Source organism: Haliotis rubra, unplaced genomic scaffold (assembly GCF_003918875.1).
Source record: "Haliotis rubra isolate DU_JTF1 unplaced genomic scaffold, ASM391887v1 Scf263, whole genome shotgun sequence".
NCBI classification, from domain to species: domain Eukaryota; kingdom Metazoa; phylum Mollusca; class Gastropoda; order Lepetellida; family Haliotidae; genus Haliotis; species Haliotis rubra.
Genome location: NW_025766703.1, coordinates 1,265,748 through 1,293,309, shown reverse-complemented (window position 1 = coordinate 1,293,309; position 27,562 = coordinate 1,265,748). Strand labels below are relative to the sequence as shown.

The 27,562-nt window shown below is 40.1% G+C and overlaps 1 long non-coding RNA gene across 1 annotated transcript; it reads right to left on the bottom strand.

Annotated features, from left to right (window-relative positions):
* Positions 1-744: 744 nt before the first annotated feature.
* On the bottom strand, positions 745-27,229 carry LOC124280264. The gene is made up of 3 exons (XR_006899632.1): positions 27,216-27,229; positions 8,314-8,318; positions 745-813 (listed from the first exon to the last, which is right to left on the bottom strand). It is a non-coding gene; the product is annotated as an uncharacterized LOC124280264 (long non-coding RNA).
* Positions 27,230-27,562: the final 333 nt, after the last annotated feature.

Here is a 27,562-nt window from a genome sequence, read left to right as displayed (position 1 = left end):
TGCGACTTTTTGGTGTAGGCTCTGACACCGTTATCGCTTGCTTGAAGTTGTCCATCAATATATTATTATCCCTCCTTACTGCCCCAAATTCTAAATGCCTCTATAGGTAGGACAACGAGATAGTGAGAGGGTTTAGTTTTACGCTGCCTTTAGCAATATCCCACCAAGAATTTGCTTTACTAAACCCAAGATAACAGCATAAACGGTGAACAATGATAATTATATGATGTGCATCTTTACGTTGGGGACTGTTATAGAACTGACGGTTAGTTGGAAGAACGTGAGTATGTGAGTAAAAGCACTAAGATAAACTGCTTGTTCCAACATCTCACAAACCGTCACTGTCACTGTGTAAAATCAACATGGTTTGTCGTGTTGGACTTGTCTGACTCACTCAGCTTTCCATAATAGAGCGATGCCATGTTAACATTCTCGAAAGGAGGGGTACACAAAGTACGTGATTCAGATTATGTGCTGATCACTTAAAACATGATGTATTAACATTTCCACATATTCGGAAACCATAGTTTACTAATGACTGTAAACAGGCCAGAAAGAGTAAGACGAAAGCTGAAAAATATTTGCGGTTGAATACATGAACTCAAAAACTGTACAACAGTATGGGATATCTTGGTACACAAGCTGTGATGGGTTCGAGATACCCATGATCACCTCAATGAACACACACTGTGCAAAGATGGTCCTTCAAGGATAGACAAATGTCCTGTAACATGGCAAAGTTGATAATATTTACCAGCTATCATATTTGCAAAATGTCACCATTACTGAGGAGGCCTTGTTTAGGCAATCTTCCTATGCCCTGTTGAATGTGATAGGAGCCTCTGCCCTTTGTACACAATGTGGTATAAAGTCTTATAGCAAGAAAACATATTTAGGCCGACATCCTATAGTCCATAATTTAGATAAGCTAAACATTGTCAGTGCCAAGGCTCCACGCACCTTTAAACAAAATAAGCGCCAGTCTTGGAGGAACTATGTTTCCAAAAATAGTCCCCGAACACCGATTTCAAAGTTGTGGAACATGGTTCAAAGAATAATTTGGAAAGGTTCAAAATCTACTGTTCACCATCTCGAGTGAGTGAGTTAAAATGTATCGTCACATCAGCAATATTTCAGCCATATCGTGACGAGAGAACCTTATACAGCAATAAAAAAAAGTATGAAATATATTCAAAGGTTATAAAATCATGTCGCCAAAGGACAGTACAACAACTAGTACATCACATTTTATTTAAAACTAGTTCTCCCGTAAACACAGACTGCATAAAGAGACAGAACTATTTTTAAACCTGTTAAGGAAGCCAAGTTCTTTTACTCACACTTAACGTTTCTGCCACATATTGAATCCCTAAGAGGAAATGCCAAAAGGCACTTGACTTGTTGAAAGTCGTTTCCAATTCAAAGTGGGGAGGGGGATCAAGCTACCCTCCTACACCTATATCGATCACTGGTCCGTTCCAAACTTGCTTATGGCTCCATCGTATATGGTGGAGCCTGCAAAAGCAATCTAAAACAATTAGATTCTGTCCACCACCAAGGTCTGAGACTAGGTCTTGCTCTACGTCGATAAGCCAGCTCTTCACCAACGCCGTTATAAAATTATCCTTGCAGTGTATAGCAACATTATATTTGGAACCAGTCAAATCCTGCATTTAACTGTGTTTTAATCCTCTTTATGAGGATCTGTACAACAAGAAGTCTTCTATTGTTCCACCTCTTCGATTAAGAGTCAAAGCTTTCATTTCTTTTTTCTCATTGGCAATTGGTTAGGCGACTTAGCATTAACCACATTTTAAAGAATTAAAAACATTTAAAATGAATTACAATATAGACAAGAATGTAATCAATAAAAACGGGAAATTTAGTACATGCAAATCCGTATTTACAAATGGGTCCAAAGGTGGTGGCGCAGTTGCTTGTGCCATTGTCGTTGGATCCATAACAATATCTTCTGGAATACCGGATAACAGCTCTATTTCTACAGCAGAAGCAAACGCCATGTTAACAGCTCTTAAATATGTTCAAAGACACCCTAAACATAAACAATATATAATCTTTTCAGACTCTCTTTCGTGCCTTCAGTTTATTAAAAACGTATCCAGTAAACATCCACTTTTAATTGAAATTATTGAATTATATAATGAACTTGCAAATTGGTCTTTTGCAGGTTACCAAGCCACTTTGGCATTTCCGGTAACACAATGTCTGATCTTGCTGCGAAAGCAGTACACAACAAATATGTGACACCCCTTCTTATTTCATACACTGATTATATATAAAGCTGGCATTAGATCTTATATCCGTGATCTGATGCAAAAGACACCCAAGTAGGCATCAATAAACTACATGAAACAGAATCAATTTGTTACAACTACATGGGTTGTCAGTCCAGATGATGGTCCTCTGATTTGCATCCGTTGTGATGAGCGATTCACGACCAAGCATGTCCTTCTTGACTGTGTTGATTTGTCCATCACACGGGATACATATTTCAATGTTAAAACAATGAACCATCTCTTTAATCATGTTGATCCTCATTTAATCCTTGGATTTTTAAAAGAAATGCAATTAGATTTTAATTATGTGTAGATAGTTGAGTTTGAATATCGGTAGAGTTTAAGTTCCAACCTCGATGGTGAGAGGCTGTATCCGAAGGGTGTTAAAGTATTATAAAAGTAATACGGAAGTCCCTAAAGCTTCAGAGTAAATTTCGACGTACAAAATTTTAGTCGTAGAATATTTGTTATAGAATGTATATCTTTCTCTCTCACACACACACACTTTCTCTGTCTCTCACACACACTCTCTCTGTCTCTCTCTCATACACAACAATATTGAAAGTCAATATGCCAGCATTAAGGGACTGTGTCGCATTCAAACAGCTACGTCCAGGCAGGAAGAACCAATATCTACATATTGGATGTAATCAAGTCGCCTAAATTATTCAGGTTCCACAGAATTGTTGTTATACGTCGCTGAGTTCAATACTGTATTATTCCTTCCGTGTAAAATAGGTGTGTTGTACGCACACCACAACATAATCTACTTTTGTTTTACAGACAATATACTTATGGACCTTAGTTAAGTACCCCCAACATATTTCATCACAGTAATGTAGCTATCGGTGATGATGGTGTGTCAATCATGCCAGTGTTTAATAGCGCATTTCAGGTATTGAAAATACAGTTTCATTTTGAAAGGGTTTGTCGAAACCGAGCCCACAAACATGTAAAGCTTGCTACCCAGTCAGTTATGTGACGAAAAGCAGCGAACGTTGTCGTGCTGTTCTCAATCAATGCATATAGATAAATATGTATCAGTAAAGGCTATTTCTATTGATGTTTTATGTCTAATTCCGCTGTAGAAATCAGCGGAACTCATTTTGCAATCTTGCGGGTTTTTTAGAGTGAGTGAGTTTAGTTTTACGCCGCACTAAGCAATATTCAAGCTGTACGGCGGCGGTCTGTAAATAATCGAGACTGGACCAGACCAATGATCAACAGCATGAGCCTCGATCTGTGCAATTGGGAACCGATGACATGTGTCAATCAAGCCAGCGATCCTGACCTCCCCATCCCGTTGGTCGACTCTTACGACAAGCATGGGTTACGGAAGGAAAATTCTAGCCCGGACCTTCACGGGTAGGCGGTTCTTGAACAACATCAGATCAGTTTTATACCTGAAGTTCACTTAAACATGTTTGTCAAATTATCTTGTTTTCACTCTGTCAAACCAAAAAGAAATCCCCATCCAAAGGCACAAAGAAGCAGATTCGAGATGAGAGGAGAACATCTGCTGCCCAGGAGAATGCTGTCTCGGTGTTTCACACCAAAACGATACGTAGATAGTATCAACGAGGAAGTAAAACATTTCCACATATTGTTTTCTTTAGATGACATTTTCTTTCCGTTTGACAAATTGTCCCAAGACTGTGCACTTAGTTATCTAACTATATCTGAGCTCTTCACGTTTCGTAACAGATGTATCATCAATGAATGATTACACAATGCCATTTAGAAAGAGATCAAATGTAACATATGTTATATTTGGGATTACACTTTCTTAGCAAAGTACAAATTTAAGTAAACGAGACGCGGTGGGTGAGTGGGTTAGGTGGCTGACTTGTGTACTGACGATTAGGTGCCTGACTCTGAGGATGTGGGTTCGATTCCCGGATGGGACTCAACCCAATCTGTACTAGAACATGTACTTTTCTAAGAAAGTGTGAGGTGAGTATGCGTGTGTATGTGTATATGCGGCTGATTGTACTAGCCCAGACCGAAGCTGGTTTTAAAGTGCTAGCTCACTGAGATACCATGCCGTAGTGAAGCATGAATATTCCACTCAGACACATTTATACTGACTCCGAGCCGACCAGTCCTTGTTGTACCCATTAATGCCGAGCGCCAGGCAGGGACCAACAAGTACCATATTTTAACGTCTTTTGGTATGACGCGGTCGGGGATCGAACCCGCTACCTTCCGCTCTCCGGGCGGACGCTCTTACCACTACACCACGGAGGCGGTCTCTAAGAAAGTGTAATCCCAAATATTACATATATGATATATGATATCTTACATCGTCAATGAAGTTCATCATGCTGTACGGTGATGTACAGCGTTGACATTTTGTTTTCTTTTTACCTATCTGAACACCATCCGTTTCTGAAATTGTAAAGATTCCAGCAAATCTTTTGAGCTTTTGAGAATCAACAACCGAGGTGATCCTTGTGCAATAGTACTTTAACCCAGAAGACCGGCGACGTATTTGCTACGTCGCTTCCAGGTCACATTGAGGCTGCCGTGTCGCAGTCGCAATGCGACGTTGTATGGACGTGGCAGACAAGTCGCGTTCTAGTTCGGTTTTCCATAGGCATGGACCTGTCGCCTCAGCGTGGCTGTACTACGTTTGAAGGTCAACGACAGGTAACGCTTCGATCAGTGCATTTTGTGCGGAATTGGCACCATTCCAGTGGGAAATTTTAACTATATATTGCATATACTTATCCTATCTCACGCTTACCACCTCTCTCTCTGGCTTTGACACTGAGTGGAACGACTGCAAACGTTTACCCTTGGGCCTCTCTTGTCCATTCGCCCGTGCACTTCATACTGCTCTCCTTATTAGGCAACATACCACAACTCTAATCGAAGCATGCAGTACACTCCAATACCCACCCTCTGAATGCTCATGAGTAGTGGGGAGGCTGGGTGGGCATCCATCTCGTGAGATATAATAAGTATATAAATATACAGTTTCCCAATTTTTTAAATCTCATGCTTAGCACTTATTCCATGGTTGGACGGCTGGTCGCAGATAACCCTATGTCTTGGATAGTGTGAACAGCAAATAGAACAGTTTGTAGTTTATTGACAGCCTTAGATAGCGATGCACATGTGAGGCCTGTTACGACTGTAAGGAACTGTATGGAAAACCCATTGGCTTACTAAGCGCAACGACTCCAGGGTGATGTGTGCTCCCGGACGATGTGGTCTTCAGCCGCAACCTTTGTACAAGACAAAGAGATGCAACTCGGCAAGTAGGCATCACCTCGCAACAGTTTACAAGGTACCCCTGTAATTAAAGTCTTTCAACTAATAATGGGGCCAGCTCCTGTTTCGAAACAGCCCCTAAGGCCACCATGATGTAGAGGATTAATAGAAAACTGAATTAGAGAGCTCACAAGTTTTAATGTACAGTCAAATTCACCCTCACTCCTCTACATAACTTTAGTCAAAGGATGTGCCTGGCAACTTAGGAGCCAGAACGGAACAAAATCCACTGGAATTCGAGAATGACACACTTCACTGATGTAATTACTCCTAGGAGTAGAGGTCAGTGAATGTGAATGTTGAACACCTCTGTATCGGAGGTTGGAATAAACGTTGACATAACATTCATACTTTTATTCAGCAGATACAAGGGAGCAGTAGACCGGATGTGGTACCGCCTTTCATCTGCACTGGTGGGCCGATGTTAGCTGCTGAGCCAGTATGGGGTCCAAACTGGTGTGACTATTGGACACCGTGACGACAGGTCCCGCAAGCAATGTGAAGAGAAGAATGTATCAGAACGCCAGAAGCAGTTGCTTTGAGGAGCCATCGTCGAGGCTAATACACGTGTTTGGTGAGAATTGGTGTCGGCTGGAGTTTGTAACTCTGCAAAGGTTTAAGCTCGCATCCAGGATATAGTAGTCCGGGAAACTTCAGCACTAGAAGCAGATGACAACGGAATGAAGAGGCGCTTCCGTAGCCGTCTATGGTCCTTGGAGGCGGCAAGGCAGATGCGTAGAGCCCTAACAGGGCAGAGTGTGAAGTCTTCAGTATGATCAGGCCCATGTATAGTGGACAACCGGGGATTTATGAACGTTCGATCCAGTTGCCCTGGCAACTGATTTGTCGCAATGAAGTCCCAATGGAGGGCTAGGAAAACCATGTCATGCTTCTTCTGCTTGAACCTCACGTAATTGACATCAATCTCGTGAAGTTCTGAAATATGAGTATCAGTAGCCAAGACTACCAGGAAGAAAGTCACGAAGGTCACTTGCTCAAAATCCTTGTCCCCAAAAGGTTCGTAGTCTTCGGACACCAGATGAAGTATGACAACAGAAAAGACCCAGGCCGGAGGTCTGAACTTCCAAGAGTGGACCATTAGTCTGTAAGAGCACACAGATACTGCAGCTCGAGAACAGTGAGTGGGTGAGTGAGTGAGTGAGTGAGTGACACATCGGCTATATTGCTGCCACATTGTGACAAAAACTAGTTCTTAATTCATTATAAATTCATTATTTTGCGGCCTTTCGGCGACACAGGGTTTTCTATAAATTTCTCTATCACCTGGAGTCAAAAAAGAAACTTCTCAAAATGTAATTTGAAAAATAATGAATATTTTTTCTCTGAAGATACATCTATGTATCCGAAATGGGATCCCTATTTTTCGACTCTAGAAAAAACGTGAGCAAAACCTACTCAAACCCATCCATTCGTCGTGCAAATGACGTTAGTGCCAAATCAGGTTTTGCAAGTGCAATCGATCACGTGATCTTCGCATCGAAGTTTTCTTCATATGCACGTGTTTGCATTGGCCTGAAGAATTGAAAAAAACACTTTTAAACCACAGTTCTAACGGTACTTGAAATGCCACGATTGTCAAATGTGCCGTGGCATGTCACAAGCGGGAAGATCAGTTATTGACGTCACAAGAGCAATGGGATGCAGCCGTCGTACTGTGTATGACTTGCAAAGTCGTCTACAACAAACTGGCACAACTTCTGATCGCCCAAGGTCGGGTCGTCCACGTGTGACGTCACAAGCAGAAGACCGTCAAATCGTCCTACATCACCTACGTGACAGATTTCTGCCGAATACACGAACCAGGGCTGAGATGTTTAGAGGTCGACTGTCCTCACAGACCATTCGAAATCGGTTGCAGGCTGCCAATCACCATTCTCGACGTCCATATCGTGGGCCAATATTGACGCCGTTTCACCAACGTCAACGTCTGCTGTGGGCCCAACGTCACCTCCGATGGACCTAGACAGACTGGAATCGAGTCGTCTTTAGCGATGAATCCAGGTTAACCCTCAGATTCTCGGACAGCATGCATAGAGTCTGGAGACGACGTCGAGAATGGTATGCCCAATGTTGTGTACAGGAAGTCGACTGATTCGGGGGTAGAAGTTGCATCGTGTGGGGTGCTTTCTGTGGGAACAACCGTTCCCGACTTCTGGTCATCCGTGGAAACCTCACAGCTGCTGCTTACCGCGTCCAGGTGCTCACCCCTGAACTCGTTCCTTTCATGGCGGCTCATGGCCCAGGTCTACAGTTCCAGCATGATAATGCTCGGCCGCATACCACGATTTGACACGAAATTTCCTTCAAAACGCTGGAATCAACGTCATGGACTGGCCATCGAGGTCCCCTGACCTTAATCCAATAGAGCACGTTTGGGATGCACTTGGGAGAAGGCTTTGTGGTCTTAGGAACCAACCTCAGAATTTGCAGGAACTTGGCGCTGCCTTGCAAGAGCAATGGCGCAGAATCCCCAACCACGTGTTCACAAGCATCAGGCAGTCGATGAGGAGACGGTGTTTTGCAGTGGTGAATGCGCGGGGCGGCCATACACGATATTGAACTGAGAAATTTCGCATTTTTATTCTTGTGACTTGACATTCTGTATACCCATGTTTTGGAACGGCGGTGTAGCCTAATGGAACTGATTATGGCACTGTCAGTGTATCGAGTGCATCACACAGATCTCAGCAATTAAATAATAACAATTTAACCATCTTACCATCTCTTGTTCTTTTATAGTGCCGTGACGAAAGAATGTGAAGTTTCTTTTTTGACTCAGTATGTTCAATAAGAAACAATAGATAAATTATTGTCTCGATATTTACTATTAAGTTTTGTACTGGGTTTTTTAAGTATACATATCAACGTCGAAATGAGCACTTAGCTAATAATTCAATGATGTCTATAGATATTGTGGGAGCTGACAGACAACACTAATATGCCACCAAGAACACGTTTAAATACTTAAAACATTGATACTTCAATCAAAATAACACTGTAATAATCTGTAAATAAATTGAATTCATGTTCCACACGAAGGCCCGCTCACGTTTTGTGTCAATTCGGATCCCGTTCGCTCCAGTTTTCGCGCACTACACGAGGTGACTTGACAGCACAAAGCTATGGGAAATGCATGGTTTGTATCGTAATCGGGGTATTTTGTTGAAAACAGCTGCGTGTAAAATTAAATCAAAGGCGATGCTTGTCTGATGACAGAATTTATTTCAAAATTTCGCAAGTGGAAGAAATTTTTTGCTAGTAACTTGATCACGACTGTGAGGTCACGTATCATGTTGCCACTTGATGCACACCTAGATTATCGTTTAGTCTCTGAATATATAAAAGTTTGATAGTAACAAACAAACCCATTATAAATTAAAAAGGAGCCCCAGGGAGACCAGAGAATCAGACCTGAGGAAATCTAGACTTGCTTCATGTTGTGCCTAGCATTGCAGAAATAGCTAGGCAGTAGGGAAAATAGCATTGTGGTTCAGGGACTGTGAGACAGACTAGATCCCCACCCCGAATCACAGAGCATTATATGTTCACTCAGTGGGTGAAATTGACCTTTTACTTTTAGGCCAGTGTACATCCTTGTACTTAGACGCATATCCAGTCGGTCATCATATAGGGAACCAAATGATTCATAAACCACTTGTGATCAGTCCCGGTGTGGCCAAAAAACAACCTCAAAACGGCTCTCATTCTGAAGCCTGATATTCAGGGTATCAGACTGACTTTTCGCACCGATATATTTTTTTTCTTATTTTAAATATATATTTACCAAATAATAGATAAATTAATACAGTCCACAACCATTACTAATTTCAGGAACTAACCAAATCCGTAAGACTTGAATTCAGTAAAATTACATATTGACCAAATGTAGAGATAGCATAACACATTACAACCGGTTTTATCACCCACACTGCATATTTTGACTGCATCAGTGCTTGTCACCCTCTATTAGACCATGGTGCTAGTACTCATTGACTTGGGTTGCTCAAATAATGAGCTGATACTGCTGTGTTGAGGAAGACTTTTAGATGTAGTTTCATGATGTCACTCTCCGTTGTCGCCCTTTGCTGTTTCCTCTGATAGCTGAACTACACATTTTAACATCAGCTACACGTTTCCTAAATGTTAATGCAAAGGAAATATGCATCTGCTCTCTTGATCATAATTGTTTCAGTTACATTATTTATATCAAGAGTTTCTAACTTTCAAATATAACATTTTGAACTCATCCTTTGAATCCTGTCCCTTAGGGTGTTTATGTGCAGTATATATCCTCCACTGGTCTATCAGGGTAACATATTAGTGTATAGTGATGAAATGTATATTTTGCACCATTTTCATGCTAATAATACTAATTACCTTAATCTGGGTACAAAGATTGTAGCCTACAACCTTATTACCTACAAGTAATGGCTGTCTGGGTCAAAACATGTTTGTTTTTAGTAACCTGATACATTTAGTGGCTGGTTATGACAAGAATTTATAATTACCGGATAACACTTTACTGCTGCTGAGAGATCCTAAAAGATAAAAAACCTTTCTTGCATTTGGCCCAGGACTATAATCTTGTCAGTCTACATGCCACTGCCACTCAGCCAGCAGAATTATGACCAATACACCCTCCTACTGAGTGTGACTCAACTGACAACCATAAATGTTGGTTACGTTGTATTTTTCTGCACTCGGTCCAAACTTGGTATAGTTTACATGTACTGATGCACTTGAATCTATTAATTGAATAGTTAGCATGAATGCAATCAGAATTCCCTTTTTGAGCTTTCGTAATGCCATTGCAGATATATGTTTGTATGTTTAATGCAGGAAAATGTCCTCATGGAGGTGAAGTTTAACATTTCTTTCAATACAAACAGTAGGAATTAAAGCCTCTTCCTGTTGTTAATGGCTTTGTAAAGGTAACTTACAACAGATTCAGAAATGCCTCTTTGATGCATCTATTCAGGTAGTGTGCTATTCATTGGCTAGTAGTTTGCACTGTCGACTAATATCAACATCTCTCAACAGCACTGGGCAGACAGTATTGATATAAATCATAGAATCGATGATTGTTATTAGGAATAGTAACTTTGAACAAAAGTTAACAAGAAATCTGAAAGAAATCAACATATTTTGTATTTCTGGTGAGTTTTGACATTTTGCATGGATGACTAACAAAATCGTGAACATTATTTAGAAGCAACCCATGAATAAAGACATAACTTTGTATATTGTGTGAGTAAATTGAAACTATGATATTATGGGTATTCTTAAATTCCATTCAAATTGACTTGATGGCACAAGTTTTCTCCTTTGGTCACCCTTTAAATCAAGTTCAAAGTTGACAAAGACTGTAAAAAGTCAGGAAAGGTCTAGTCTGTCGTCATAGTTCCTGAACTGCATTATTTTTACGTCCGTCTATGCTTTTCTGCAATGATAAAGCCCTAATTGAAGCAAGTCTAGATTTACTTAGGTTGGAATCTCCCATCTCACTTGAGCTCCTTTTCAGTTTAAAGGGAATTGTTTGTTTCTATCAAACTTATACATATTCAGAGACTAAGTGCTAGTCTCAGGTGGTCCTGGTAGACGTGGAAATCATATCAAATCCAGTTTATGCCTGGTAAGTTAATTTTATTTTACAACATTTTCTGAATATGAAACATTGTAAATTCATAATGTATGCGTGTTGTGAGGTTGATAACTATATCTAGTAGTATTTTAAATAACTTATCAGTTCAGAAGAATATATATAATTTCTTAAGCTCAGTTTTGAATTTAAGTTCATAATCATTTTGAAAATAATATTGTTAACATTTTAATGTTACATAATGCAGACAATTATGAATGGGATCAAGAGACGTTGAGGTTGGCAGAGGAGAAATGTCATCTTCAAATTGCGGAATCAGAGGAGGAGCCTTAACTTGGCGAAAACGGAACCATAAAAAAATTATCAATTAAATATTAGCTCTAAATTAAATGTATAAATAAAACTTTACGTTGCCTATGTATAATACTGGCAACGTTGTATAATAACTAAGTGCTCAACGATAATGATTTAAAATGTATACTTGCTGTTGACATGGTTGACTCTTCTGTTCACATCTATCGGCTGACCAAATAAACTTGTCTCTTCTCAAAACATTAAGAACTTGTTGTTTTTAATGCAGTTATTAGTTTATTCTTGGTACTTAATGCACAGGCTACAAGTATAAACATGTTACTTATCAAAACATTTTATAAACACTAGTTAATGAACACGCCTCATGCATATTATTCCAAAGAAAACAGCGGCGTCTTTGATGGGTTGACAAGCTTCATTAAAACAACAACTCATGACTGCTCTGTTACAACTCAATGTCATGATACATGCTATATAAGACGTGGTCATTCGTCAAAATGTACAAGCGACAATGGCTGTTAGGAACTTGACTTGCGAGAAGACTGTCCGCCGAAATCAACACGCTATCACTTGTGATGGATGCGGAGGATGGACACACAGGATCTGTGGCACTGGCCTCAGCGTCCAGAGATACAGGGAGATTTGTTCAAGCGGCGAGGACTAACCCTTCCTTTGCAGTAAATGTTCAAGGCCTTCAGAGACAATTGAGGAACTCATTGAAGCGACAGGCATCAACTTAGAGATAAGTTTGCAGTCGGACCATCCAGAGGACCAGTCAGTTGAAATGGAGCAGGAGCAGTCTGAGGACCAGCCGGCCGAAATGGGTCACGGGACCAGAGTCCCAGACCTGTCTGATATAAGCATCTCTTCAGCTTACATTCCCGATGACCAAGATATCACACAAGAACGGTAATTTGGAAAAAATAGAGTGCTAACATTAAAGTACAATGTAATGTAATGTACTGATATTGTGATGTAATGTAGACATGTCCTGCATCGGTGATACAGAGAGGGGGGAAAGCTTTTCAGCCGGAAAGCACACACACAACCATCATGCAGAGCCGGGGATATTGACATCTGTGAAAGTTAGAGCTGAGGTGAGAACAATTGGTTATTTAACTGCTTTGAGGGATTAATTAGGTGTGAGCTACTGAGAATATTTAATTGGTTAATTAACTGACTGCTTTGCGGGGATTAATTAGACGTGAGCTACTGAGAATAGTTAATTTAACAATTAAATGATCTCACTCAGATCAAGGACAAGGCTGTTGCTGATATATACAAGTCCGGCACATCCATTGTAGAAGATGGACCACACAGAGCCTGGCGGTCGACAGAAACAGTCAACACTAGTCCGAATGGCAAACAGAACCCGCGAGAAACGCGACCTAAAGGATCTTTCTAAAGGAACCTAAGGATCTTTCTTTCGAAGTAGGATCAATATTAGATTCATTTAACGTTTTGAAAACAGTGTTATGTTAATATTAATATTAAATGTATTTATATTTGTATACAACTTCATATTGACGTAACATGTTAATGTATAATCTAACATATCTAACATATTGTATTTTATATTTCTAGCTTGCTGAGGACTTTCTTCCCAGAGGCTTTGTGAGGGCAGACATTGAGAACAAAGGCGAGAGGCACATACTCCTAGCTACTGACCAGAAGTTATCCATGTTAAGCAGGAGCAGACAATGGTTTGTAGATGGAAAATAGTACGGGGCTCCCTTCTACCAGCTGTTGTCTGTTCATGCTTTTGTGAGATCTGGACAAGATGCAAAGATGTTGCCTCTCGCTTAAATTGTTATCATGTCTCGTAGACGTACATCAGATTACGTTAAGGTGTTTCGTCGATTGCTGGCCATCTTACCAAGGGAACCTGAAGTGAAGACTGTCATCCTAGATTTTGAGCTGGCTACATGGAAAGCTCTTGCGATGGTCCTACCTGCAGTCCGTCTTCGTGGATGCCTTTTCCACCTTACGCAAGCAGTCTGGAGACAGTGCAAGGAATTTGGTCTGCAAGGTAAGTTGTGTATTTATTTATACTTATCACAGTTATATTTTTATTTCTTATGTATTTATATATATATTTCCCTAAATTGTTTTCCCTTATTTTCCCAAGGTTGCCTACCAGAAGGATGACGTTTTTGCCTTCTGATCACATTCCTAGGATGTTTGCTAAGATTGCGGACCGGTTGGAGAGGCATGGACGACAGAATCAGATGGTCAGCTATTTCAGGCGTCAGTGGATGGAGCATACAGTTTTCGCGCCATCTACATGGAGTGCATACCGCGTGGCCATCCGCACAAACAACCACGTCGAAGGTGTATTATTATTAGTAGCAGCAGTATTGTATTATATATTAGATAATTTAAGATTTTGTAATAAAAACATGAATTGTATAGTTATATTTATACAGTATCTCATATTATTTCAGGATGGCACCGACGGATGAACGGCAAGGTTGGGGAGAAAGCTCAGGGTATCTATAGACTGATACCAGAGCTACACCGAGAAGCTGACCTCCTGCACATCCAGACACGCCTGATCCAGGAGGGGAGACTCGGGTCTTACCTGAGCAAAGCAGCAACAGCACGTCAGGAGGATGTATAAAAGAACAGACCTCACACTCAGCCAGCTGCTCTCCAGGTGTTCCATGATCCACGGACCAGTGATCCATTGTAAACGTGATGCAGAACTAGTGAACTGTTCAGTTTATTGTTATTGATGCGATAAAATGATCGTGTTAAATAAAAATTAAAAAAAACAGTAGTGTATTTTTAATAATGTGGTTCCGTTTTCGCCAGAGTGGTTCCGTTTTCGCCAATTGGTTTTTAGTACCGTTTTGACGCGGTGCCGTTTTAGCCTGCACCCGTCGCATTCTTAACCTCACCAATGATCTGGCTAACTTAGAATTCAGCACCACAAACCTGCAATACCCCATGAAGTAATGAATCTTTGCAAAATATTGTCAGTTTTTGTCAAAGGGTGTCTTGTAATTTTAATAACTAGACAAAGAATTTTGAGTGAGTGAGTGAGTTAATATTTAAAGTCACATCGGCAATATTTCAGCCATAAACTAGTCTAAATTCATAATACATACATATAATATATAAACCCTGTCAGCAAAGGACAGTAAAACAACTAGAATATTATCACACTTTGAGTTAAAACAGGCTAGCATATATATTTAAAAGTACAAAACTATTTTTGGACAATACAATGTAAAAATGGGTTATAGATCGCCAACAACTGAACGTAGAACACCATACTAGGAACCATGGGGACTTACATTACTTTTGCTACCAGCATGGATCCTAGCTGGATTTACACCATCCCTTCAGCCGCTGGCGATTGTAGGGAAATTTAGCCAACAGTTAAAATAACAAAAATACTACGTTTAATATGTGATAATTTATATTTGACTTTGAAAGATTTGGGGCTTACGTACCCTCTCAGGAGGACTATAATTTTACGCTACTTCAACCCCCTTTGAGGGTACAGCCACTAACAGTTTCTAATCTAAACTACCAATAATAAAATATTTAGCTATTTACAGATCAGTCAACAAGTCCAATTTCACTTAAAAATTCAACTATTAAATGAGAACTAACATAAAAAAGATCCTTCAATGTTTTGACATTATACTTATCCCTTGTGATGGAATATTTAACACAGTCAAGCAGGACATGCTTGACCGTGATTCTTTCATCACAAGGGATACAAAACGGAGGATCCTCACCTTTTAATAGGTAATAAGTATATCGTGTGTGGCCAATACGACATCGTCGTATGATGACCTCTTCAAATCTGGCCTGACAAACCAAGTAGGTGTAACCGACAGTTGGTTTTATTGCATGCAATTTATTGATACCTACTTGGGTGTCCCACTTCTTTTACAGCAGATCACGAATGTAAGATCTAATAGCAGCTTTGTAATCAGAGTATGAGATCAGAAGTGGTGTCACAGATTTGTTGAGTGCTGCCTTGGCATCAAGATCGGCCATTGTGTTCCCAGAAATGCCAACGTGGCTGGGTAACCAACAAAAGACGATGTCGCATTGGCCAGTAGCAAGCTCATTATACAATTCAATTATTTCTGATAAAAGTGGATGTTTAAAAGAAAGATTTTTAATAGCCTGAAGACACGAAAGAGAATCGGAAAAGATTAAGAATTGTTTATATCTACGGTGTTTATTAATATATTTAAGAGCTGTTAATATGGCGTTAGCTTCTGCTGTGAAAATAGAGCTGTTATTGGGTAGTCGAGAAGATATTGTTTGGGATCCAATGACAGTGGCACATGCCACCGCGCCACCATCCTTGGACCCATCTGTAAATAAGGATTTGTACGTATTGTATTTATTTTTTAATTGATTATATTCTTGTTTATATTGTAATTCATTAGTTACAGATTTCTTAAACTTTGTCAGAGTTAGGTCAACTTCAGGCCTCACCAGTTGCCAAGGAGGATATTTTCCAGCTCAATGCCGGCAGCAGAAATGAATGGTTTAATTCTCAAACCAAGAGGCGGAACAAGAGAAGGTTTTTTGTTGTATAGATCATCATAAAGAGGATTAAAAACACAGTTAAACGCAGTATTTGACTCATTAGAATATAATTTTGTTACATACTACAAGGATAATTTTATACGGCGTTGTGTAAGAGATGGCTCCTCTGCCTCGACGTAGAGACTGTCGACAGGAAAAGTTCTAAACGACCCAAGACAAAGTCTTAGACCTTGGTGGTGGACAGAATCTAATAGGTTGAGGTTGCATTTGAAGGCTCCACCATAAACGATGGAACCATAATCAATTTTGGAACGTACCAGCGATCGATATGGATGTAGGAGGGTAGCTTGATCCCCTCCCCACTTTGAATTGGAAACGACTTTCAAGAAGTTAAGTGCCTTCAGGCATTTAGTTTTGAGGGCTTTAATATGTGGTAGAAACGTTGAGTCAAAAATAATACCCAAAAACTTGGCCTCCTTTAAAACTTTGATGGGTGTGCCATTTAGAGATAGTTCTGGGTCTTTATGCGGTTTGTATTTACGGCAGAAATGTATACAATTATTTTTGGATTTAGAAAATTTAAAGCCATTTTCGAGACACCATTTATCTATCTTGTTTAAACAAAACTGCAGTTGTCGTTCAATAGTATGCATATTTTTACCGCGACAAGAAATATTAAAATCATCCACAAAATGTGATCCATCTATTGAATCATTTAAAACCTTGGATAAACTGTTTATCTTAATGCTGACAAAATACTGCCTTGTGGGACACCCTGATCCTGATTATAATGGTCAGACAAGGTAGAACCCACTCGGACTTGAAAGTGTCTGTCGTGTAAAAAGTCGGATATAAATTGAGGCGAACGGCCTCGTAATCCAAAATCATGTAAATCTCTTAAGATACCATGTTTCCACGTAGTATCGTATGCTTTTTCTAGATCGAAAAAGATCGACACTGCATGTTGTTTATTAATTATGGCATTTTTAACAAAAGATTCCAAACGCACTAAATGATCAATTGTACTTCTGTTTTTACGGAAACCACATTGTATATCAGTTATTAGGTTATTGGTTTCCAAGTACCAAACTAATCGATTATTGATCATGCGTTCCATGGTCTTGCAAACGCAGCTAGTGAGTGAAATTGGTCGATAATTAGAAGGATCAGTATGATCACGTCCAGGTTTAGGAATTGGAATAATTATAGCATCACGCCATGAAGAAGGAAATTCCACAGATGTCCAAATAGTATCAAAAATATGTAAAAGTGTCTCTAAACAAGATTCTGGTAAGTGCTTCAGGAGTTGATAATGTATGTTATCAGCTCCTGCAGCAGTATCGTGAGCTTGGTCAAGAGCTTTATGAAGCTCATGAATAGAAAATAATTCATTATAGTCTTCCCCATTGTCCGTGTTGAAATTAATAGGTTTCTTTTCTTGTTGCTGTTGATATTTTTGAAATTTTGGTACATAGAGGAGGAAGAGTGCTTAGCCAAAGTTTCACCTAGTTTATTTGCAATATCTGAAGTATCTGTTAATAATTCATTTCCATGTTTAAGGTGGTGGATGCCAGGTTTAGAGCTTTTACCTTTGATTTTTGTACCATATTCCATACCTTGGACATGGGCGTACGGGAATTGATTTTTGAAACATAATTTCGCCAAGATTGCCGTTTACTTTGTTTAAAAGTACGCCTAGCTTTGGCATTTAAGATCTTAAATATATTGAGATTATGGACCATAGGATGGCGACGGAAATAGTGCTCAGCCTTTTTTCGTGCCTTCCTCGCTTGTTTGCAGTTGTCATCAAACCATGGTTTTCGTATGTGAGCAACAGCAGAGGACTTGGGAATACATTCATCAGCAATTATATTTAGTTCATCAGAGAAACATTTTATGGGATCAGGGGTGCCCATGAAAAGTTCAGGTTTCAATTTGTTAGTGCAAAGAGTGTCATATAAATGCCAGTCAGCTTTTATAAATTCCATCGTGATGACGGAGGAACATCAGATGGGGACACAGGTTTCAAAATAGTTGGAAAGTGGTCACTTCCACACAGGTCATCGTGGACTGACCATGTGAATTCACTCAACAAAGTTGAATCTGCAAGTGACAGGTCTAGTGATGAATATGCACCTGTACCAGGATGTAAGTACGTTTTTGAGTCATCATTAAAGATGCAAAGGTCGCTATCAGATATGAAATCTTCGATCACTTTTCCTTTTTGATTAATATTTGAACTTCCCCATAACGGATTATGTCCATTTAGGTCGTCCATGATGATAAAGGGTTTAGGGAGCTGGTCGCTAAATTTTGGGAGTTCAAGCTTCTGAATATTTGAAGAAGGTGGAAGGTATAAGGAACAAAGTGTGAACGTAATTGGCAGTGTAACTATCTGTATCCTTAGCCCTTGCATCCCCTTTCCTATCAATCACCCCTTTACAATCCTTAGGGTAAGCTGTGTTAGGGTAAGGGCAGGATGACTCTATCTGTATCCTTAGCCCTTGGATCCCCTTTCCTAAGACGAACTGCTACAGCTTGCAGGTTTGTGGTCAGGGGAACAGGACTGTGAATAACACCCTGTCGCACCAGAACAGAAGCACCGCCGGTAGCCTTATCACCCGGTGGAGAAAAAGAATGAAAAGAATTATAGCGTCTTACATCACAATTATCGGTATGTTGAAGGTACGTTTCCTGTAAACAAATAGCTGATGGGTTTACTGTATCTGTATCCTTAGCCCTTGCATCCCCTTTCCTATCAATCACCCCTTTACAATCCTTAGGGTAAGCTGTGTTAGGGTAAGGGCAGGATGACTCTATCTGTATCCTTAGCCCTTGGATCCCCTTTCCTAAGACGAACTGCTACAGCTTGCAGGTTTGTGGTCAGGGGAACAGGACTGTGAATAACACCCTGTCGCACCAGAACAGAAGCACCGCCGGTAGCCTTATCACCCGGTGGAGAAAAAGAATGAAAAGAATTATAGCGTCTTACATCACAATTATCGGTATGTTGAAGGTACGTTTCCTGTAAACAAATAGCTGATGGGTTTACTCTATCTGTATCCTTAGCCCTTTGCATCCCCTTCCTATCAATCACCCCTTTACAATCCTTAGGGTAAGCTGTGTTAGGGTAAGGGCAGGATGACTCTATCTGTATCCTTAGCCCTTGGATCCCCTTTCCTAAGACGAACTGCTACAGCTTGCAGGTTTGTGGTCAGGGGAACAGGACTGTGAATAACACCCTGTCGCACCAGAACAGAAGCACCGCCGGTAGCCTTATCACCCGGTGGAGAAAAAGAATGAAAAGAATTATAGCGTCTTACATCACAATTATCGGTATGTTGAAGGTACGTTTCCTGTAAACAAATAGCTGATGGGTTTACTCTATCTGTATCCTTAGCCCTTGCATCCCCTTTCCTATCAATCACCTCTTTACAATCCTTAGGGTTAGCTGTGTTAGGGTAAGGGCAGGATGCCTCTATCTGTATCCTTAGCCCTTGGATCCCCCTTCCAATCAATCACCCCCTTTACAATCCTTAGGGTTAGCTGTGCTAGGGTAAGGGCAGGATGCCTCTATCTGTATCCTTAGCCCTTGGATCCCCTTTCCTATCAATCACCCCTTTACAATCCTTAGGGTTAGCTGTGTTAGGGTAAGGGCAGGATGCCTCTATCTGTATCCTTAGCCCTTGGATCCCCTTTCCTATCAATCACCCCTTTACAATCCTTAGGGTTAGCTGTGTTAGGGTAAGGGCAGGATGCCTCTATCTGTATCCTTAGCCCTTGGATCCCCTTTCCAATCAATCACCCCTTTGCAATCCTTAGGGTTGCTGCTGTGCTAGGGTAGGGTTGGTTACCTCACCTCACCTCACCTCACCTCACAGGTGACACAGTTCTGGTAGCCACGCTGGCTGAATGGGTTAGATTGGTGTCATTGAATCCTTGAGTGATGGCAATTAGGTGCCTGACACAGAAAATGTGGATTTGAATCTGTTACGCTATACTAGGAAACATAATTGTAAACACTTAAAATAATTCACAAATTCTACTCACGTCATGAGATCAAACCAGCCACTTGTTCAACCAGCCATACCGCAACCAACCAAACCACAAGTGTACCCTGTTATCACTGCACTTATTACACCTGACATTCACCTTGTGTAGCGACATTTTCTGCACTCAGCCCAACTTGCATCACCTTGTATGCTTTCCACTCATTCCTACACCAGGGTCGGTGGAGTAGCCCAGAGTTCGCTCGTCACGCCGAAGACCCGGCGTGAAGCCTCACTCACTCACTCACTCACTCACTCACTCACTCACTCACTCTCACTCACTCACTCTAAAAGTCAGCATAGTTCTCTTGGGACCACACACAACCTCCACACTTGCTCAAATGTGAGTGTCAACGACATCTCTGAGTGGAGGCAGCAAACGTAAAATCTAATCTACACCGCGTCAATAACACATGAGTGTTGTCCTACTACAGGCAGTTGTACCCCAGTTGTATCATGAAAACCGACATAAAGGAACTTCTGGACAATGTGATCGAGATAAATCAGAGCAAAAGAAACGTTCACAGTCATGAAGAGAGATGTCTAAGAGGTCACACATTGTTACTGGCGAATCAACATTTAAACTTACGAAGTTTCCTGTTGTCGAGTTCTGTTGTTTGCCGTTGTACCTCATCTTTAAACTTGTAGTCCGTTTGGCTCAAAAGCGGACCGATGAATTGCAATCTAACTCGAAAACTAATAAACATAAAATACTCAATGAAACGCTGATCATAATCAAAACATCATACCCACTCTGTGAGGTTTTTGCAGAATTTTTGTTCTTAAAATAATGAAGTTGTTTAACAAACTATCATTAAAATATTGACACAGTTCACTGTTTGTTACGAGGGAGGAGTGCAGAGAAAGGGACAGCCAGGTGTTCGAGAAGCACGTTCACAGACAAAGTCATTTATTCATTAACCTGTGCTGTGCCGTCTCCATCCGTTCTCGAACACCTGGCTGTCCCTTTCTCTACACTGAGTGGGGTGGGTGATTTCATCTTTTCCTTAATGATTCAGAACATACCAGAGTACCGGATCACATTACATCTCAAGGTTTAAAACGCCCTCGTCTTGTCTATTTTGGCTTGCTTTTTTTTCGTCTTTATTAATTTATTTTTTTATTTATTTTTTTTTTTGGGGGTGGGGGTGGTTTTGGGGTTGTTTTTCTTTAGAAAATTCTCTGCACACAATTTCATGAGATGCATTTATCCCCCAAATACTCATCATCCCCAATATATTTTGTTCAGTATGCACAGTACATATACTAATATGGCGATATAAAACAGAGACAGTTTCTTTCAAGGAATACGACACTGTCCCAACCACACCGTGTAATATTAAGTATTCATTACGTCCGTCAGACCACTGACAGATCATATGTCTTCACCAGTCCCTGTGACGTCATAGCTCGGCATGGTTGTCCCCGTGTAGTCGGTAAATTGTGTCGAGCTTCTCGCATCGGTGGCATCCAGGTGGGTGGTGTTTTTAAATCGTTCTGATGTGTGTGATGTATTTCTGTTATATACATGACTTTTTGTACAACCTTCGGCTGTGCTGATGTTTGTAGGTGTTTCGGAAACGGTTGAAATGTGTCATGGTCACTTCGTTGAAATGTAAGGAATGATTGTGATAGCGGACTTTGTCAGTAATTGTTGCTCTGCACATCGGACAAAAGTTAGTAGTATGTAATGTGGTCGAAGTAGAAGTTGACGCAGTATTATGTACAGTTGTAGTAGTACAGTACAACCAGAAATTATTGAGAATTTAAGATTGTATTTTTTTTTTTAATTTTTCACTCATTACTCACGTATTAAATGTGAATATTAGCAGAACATAACTCCAGATTCAAAGACAGGTGAACAGTTAGTATTTTGTCAAGTCACCATGGGCAGCAATGCAGGCTTCAATGCGGCGGGGCATATTACTGATCAAAGAAGTTAGAAAGTCGTGGTCCATGCTGTCCCAATATCGGACCACCTCTTCTTTCATTTCAGCATTATTTGTCAGATTTTTCTTATTGACACTTTCCTTCATAAGTGCCCAAACATTTTCAATTGGATTTAGGTCAGGGCTATAGCTTGGCCAATCTAATAATGTCATATTTTGGGTCCGAAACCAGGCCTGTGAATGCTTTGAACGATGTTTTGGGTCGTTGTCCTGCTGGAAAATCCAAAACTTTCCATAGAACGCGTGAGCAGATGGAAGTAAATGTCCCTCGAGAATATCTGTGTACCGCTCACTGTTCATATTTCCTTCAAATACCAGAAGGGCGTTGCCCCTAACACAGATATGCAACCCCAAAAGTTAAATTTCGGACTGTACTTTGGGCGCTGATACAAAGGTTTTTCAGTTTTGAAACCCATTAGCACGCAGCTCAGTTCTAATTGTCTCCTTACAGACAGCCACAGTTCCTCTATCAATCATATCAAGCCTTAAGTTTTCTAAACTCCTTCGTTGGTTTTTAGAAACAAGAATACCAAGCCGCCTCCTGTCACCGACAGTCAAATATCTGGGCCTACCTGCGCCTCCCTGGTGCTCAGTGCCATATCCATTTGCAATATTTTTCAAAACACGATAAACAGTGGACAAAGGGATGCCTGTTCTACTTGAAATCACTTTAGCTGATCTGATGTCCTTGTTATAATACTCTAAAATCAACTTCCTCTTCTCTAAATCATCCATACTGAGGATCACTGAAAATGTCGTCTGCTAGCAAGTTAACAAAGGGGGATAACTCTTCACAAACTAATGAAAAAGGATTAACGGAGTTGTCTCTCTTGAATGAAACAAAGCACTTGATAGCTGGTCAAGGTTGTTTATACTAGAAATCCAATTAAACATATTCCTAAAATTCTCAATAATTTCTGGCTACTATACTTGCAGGTGTTGAAGCTGTAGTAGAAGAGTAGAAGTTGTAGCAATAGTACCAGTAACAGTAGAAGTCGTAGTAATGGCGGTAGTCGACGTAGTAGTCGTTTCGGTAGTGGTGGTGGTAGTAAAAGTAGTTGTAGTAGTAGCGGCGGTGCTGGCACTAGTAGTAGTAGTAGTAGTAGTAGTAGTAGTAGTAGTAGTGGTGGTAGTAGTAGCAGTAGTAGTGGTAGTGGTAGTAGTAGCAGCAGTAGCAGTAGTAGTAGTAGTAGTGGTAGCAGTAGTAGTAGTAGCAGTAGTAGTAGTAGTAGTAGTAGTAGTAGTAACAACAGCATCGAGCGACAGACTTGAAACCTTCAAGCCTCACTTGTACTCTTAATCAAGATTGATTTTTAGGTATGTCAGGCCTTTGCTTGTGGTCAGTGACAAATGTCAATGTGTTTTCCTCCAAAAGAGTCTTGTTAGTCGGGTCTGACATCTTGTTTTGCTGCTGGATACAACAGATTCGTGTCTTTCTGTTTTCTGCTATACCTGAATAAGTGGATGTGCTTCTCCAGCGTTCTCCCTATGTTTAAAAACATATAATATTTGTTCTTGAATTTGTATATAAAATGTATCAGTGTTAATGACTAACTGAATGTCAGTACATGTATCCCTGACATGTGGAGTCGTTTTGTAATCAAATGCCTCTATTCATGATGTTTCTGTTCAATATTTCACATAATTAGGGGCGTTGTCCAATGAAATTTCAATATTTCAAATAATTAAGGGCGTTGTCCAATGAAAGTTCAGTATTTCACATAATTAGGCGCGTTGTCCAATGAATGCACAGTATTTCATGTACCATTTAACCAATGGTGTTGCGTAATTCATGATATCTAACGAATTTTATCAAATAAAAGTCCATATTAATTATTAAGGTTTATACCCATGTGTCTAATGGTATTCACTATTACACATGAATATTACAATATTACATATCATTAAGAGTGAGTGAGTGAGTTTTGGTTTTACGCCGCTTTAAGGAATATTCCAGCAATATCACGGCGGGGGATACCACAAATGGGCTTCACACACTGTACCCATGTGGGGAATCGAAGCCGGGTCTTCGGCGTAATGAGCGAACGCTTTAACCACTAGGCTACCCCACCGCCCCATATCATGAAGAACCTTGTCTGATTGTGTCTGAATATTTATGTGTCTATGGGCGCTGTCAAATGAAAATACAGTATTAGATACCATAGGGAACGTTGTGTGATGAAAGTGCATATTTTGTACTTATGGGCGACGTCAATAGAACCTTCAGTATTGAGTGGGCGTGGGTGTTGTAGAAGACCAGGAAACCAAATATCACCTAGCATTTTAGGTTCAGCAAAGTATAGAATATATTCGCAGTTTGACATCTCCGTATATCATATACTCATGAACTGGCATTGTCAAAGTTCAGTATTCACAGTATTTGTGGGCATTTGTCAAAAGAAAGCTCAGTGTTCAATGTGTCTGTGGATGGTATAGAAGTCCCGGTAAGCCAGTATCACCTATCATTCCTGGCTGAACACTGCTACGTCAGTGTAGAATGTAGTAGAAAACTAGAGAAAGTCTCATGCTTCAATGTACTTGATCGTGACACATATCTCAGGGAAAGTCGGATCCTTTTTGGTGGGTATCATTCCGTTCCGTCCAGATGAAAATGCGAAGGACAAAGGAGGTCGCATCACGTGACGTTTCTAATCCGCTACCTGATTGACCTTCAGTTGTTGATCTATAGCCTGTTTTTATCTTGTATTGTCCAAATCGTTCTATTAGTTTTAACCTTCCACGCTAGTTTTAAATATAATTGTGATATTCTAGGTGTTTTACAGTCCTTCGATGACAGGTTTTATAATATACACATGTTCTCGTCACGGTATGGCTGAAATATTGCCCATGTGACGTTAAATATAACTCACTCACTCACTCTAATCCGCTACCTCCCAGACAGGTGTCCACAGAGTTTCACGCTGGGTTAGTTTGTATTTTAGGTCGCAATTAGCAATATCCCAGACAGCCAGACACCAGAAATGTATCCACGTTGTATCCATGTGGGGAATCGAACCCGGTCTTCATCGTGACGAGCAAACGCTTTAACCTCTAGACTACCAAACCCCCACCCATGTAAACTGGTAAGGAGTTTCGCGCTACTAAAATGGAATTTTATTTATATTCCACTGTAGTAAGCATGGGTACAGGTAACGTCTGCACCCTAGCAAGCAAAATAACTTGTTTGTTGGACAGGTATTTTCATCTGGCAGTTGTCACGTCATTTCTGACGTCACACGTTATATTTTCAAGGCATTGAATTCTTTTGCCACCACCTGCTTAAAACCTGTTACATAACACTTAACCGGTTCGCGCATTGAAACCGCAAACCGGATTTAGTTGTTTGGGAGGACAACAATAGTTTACTTAACATATGGCCGTTTATGTACTCCACACTCGGCCCAAGCAAGCGATGCCTACTGGAGGCTCCGTACAGCTGGGCGCTAAGAGTTTAGTAGATGGGTGCTGTTCCATTCGTTCTGACATTGCCCAAGGCGAGTGCACATTGGAATCTTACTTGGGAGTACAACGGGCTTGTGTGTTGTGTTCTGAGGAAGTGTATGGCTATTTTGGATGGTCAGAAATGTGTCCTTGATGGAGGAATATGATTGTCTTGTTGCTTTTCATATTATGATAAACATTCTGCGAGGATATTCTACATCTGTAAGTATTTCTGGAATATTTTGGTATATCATTGCTTTGTATTTGTACATACATGTTGTGAATGTTCGTTGACTATTCTGAAACGAGAGGCTAGTGTTATGATGACTTGTACATAGTTGCGTCCCTTTCTTGTGTCGGGATTCGCTTATTGTGGATTCGATTCTCAAGTGCTCTCCTATTGAGAATTTTGATTTGTCTTCCTGAAATATGAACATATATGAAGAATACTTATGAAAATACGTCATGAATAAACATGAAGATGTTTTGCATAACAATGAACATAAAATGTCATAAATCCTAATTAGGTGCAAACTTACGTCATGATGAAATATATGCGTTTCAGTATAAGAGCATGTGTGTCATACGGAATTTTGCGAAACGAGAGTAATTATTCTGGTATTTAACGAGTGAGATGGAAGGTAATATATGAATTATGTGAACACTCGTCATGCATAATGAATAAATGTGTATACATGTCTTGAATGAATGTTAAAACGCTCCCTAATATCAAAATAGGTCATGAATATATGTTAAATTAGGTCATGAATAAATACTGACATTGGTCATAAATATATATTAAGTTTGGTAGTGAATAAATATTAACGTAGGCCATGAATATACATTAAATTAGGTCATGAATAAAAATTAACGTAGGTCATGAATAAATATTAACATAGGTTATGAATATATATTAAATGAGGTCATGAATAAATGTTAGGATAGGTCACTAAATCATGACTAAATATAAACATAAGTTGGAATAAATGTCGACATTGGTCATGAATGAATATAACATAGGTCATGAATAAATATAACATAGGTCATGAATAAATATAACATAGGTCATGAATAAATATAACATAGGTCATGAAGAAAGTACATATGGAATCCAGAATTCCAACTTTTGGCATTTATTACGGACCTGAAACGGTTGTAGGGTTTCATGTGAAGCATCAACATGCGTCCAGAACGCACAGATTCGTTGTTCCAAATTCTTGTCGGTATGTATAAAGTCTATTTAATTAAAGTAACTATGAAATCTTACAGTACACTCAGGCGTGGAAATATCCCATTGCCCGACGCCCGAGTCCAGTGTTTTTGTCTGTCGGGCAAGCAAATTTGTATAATCACACTGTACCGGTGTCCAGTTGATATTCCAATGTGAATTATGTTGTTTATTTAAAAAATCAACCAGAAAATGGCCTGTATAGTGGAAAAAATTATCAGCGCAAGTGATTTTACATGTGCCACTGTACCGGAGTACACTAGCAATTTTAAAGTTATTTCCACCCCTGTACACTAAATCATCTCATTACTTAACAAGATCGTCATATTTTACGCCAGGACCTTTGAAAGTAGCAGCTTTGGGTCCTTTGGTTTTTGTAGGTCAAGTAAAATGCTGTGGTTCCATTCGAAAAATATTATTAGTTGGAATCAGTTAAAATCACAAAACAGTTTGGAACCAGTCTTTCATTTTTGTCCTTATGGACGGAGATATTGTACTGATAACACTGAGCTGAGCTTCGAACACTCTCAGTAAAGATAAACAAACGATCGCGATGGCCACGCAACGAAAATTCCAATCTGACCGTTCACCGTCAAACCCCTTAATCACACGAACAGAACCTGTTAAGTTGTGCATCGGTGAATGCAGATTTCGTTTTAATCATGATCCGGTTATGTGTGGACCCGTCCCGATATATTAAACCCTTCTAGAACATGCGATAATACCATCAGCAGGGAGGGTAATTTAAATCGAGCCTGATAATTATTATCAGAACCGACGTGGCGCACAGTCGCCCTGTGGAGGCAGGTGTTGATAATCTGTTATATTTAAATTCATCCAGCTCATTAGATTTGACCACCGGTTGATTTGCA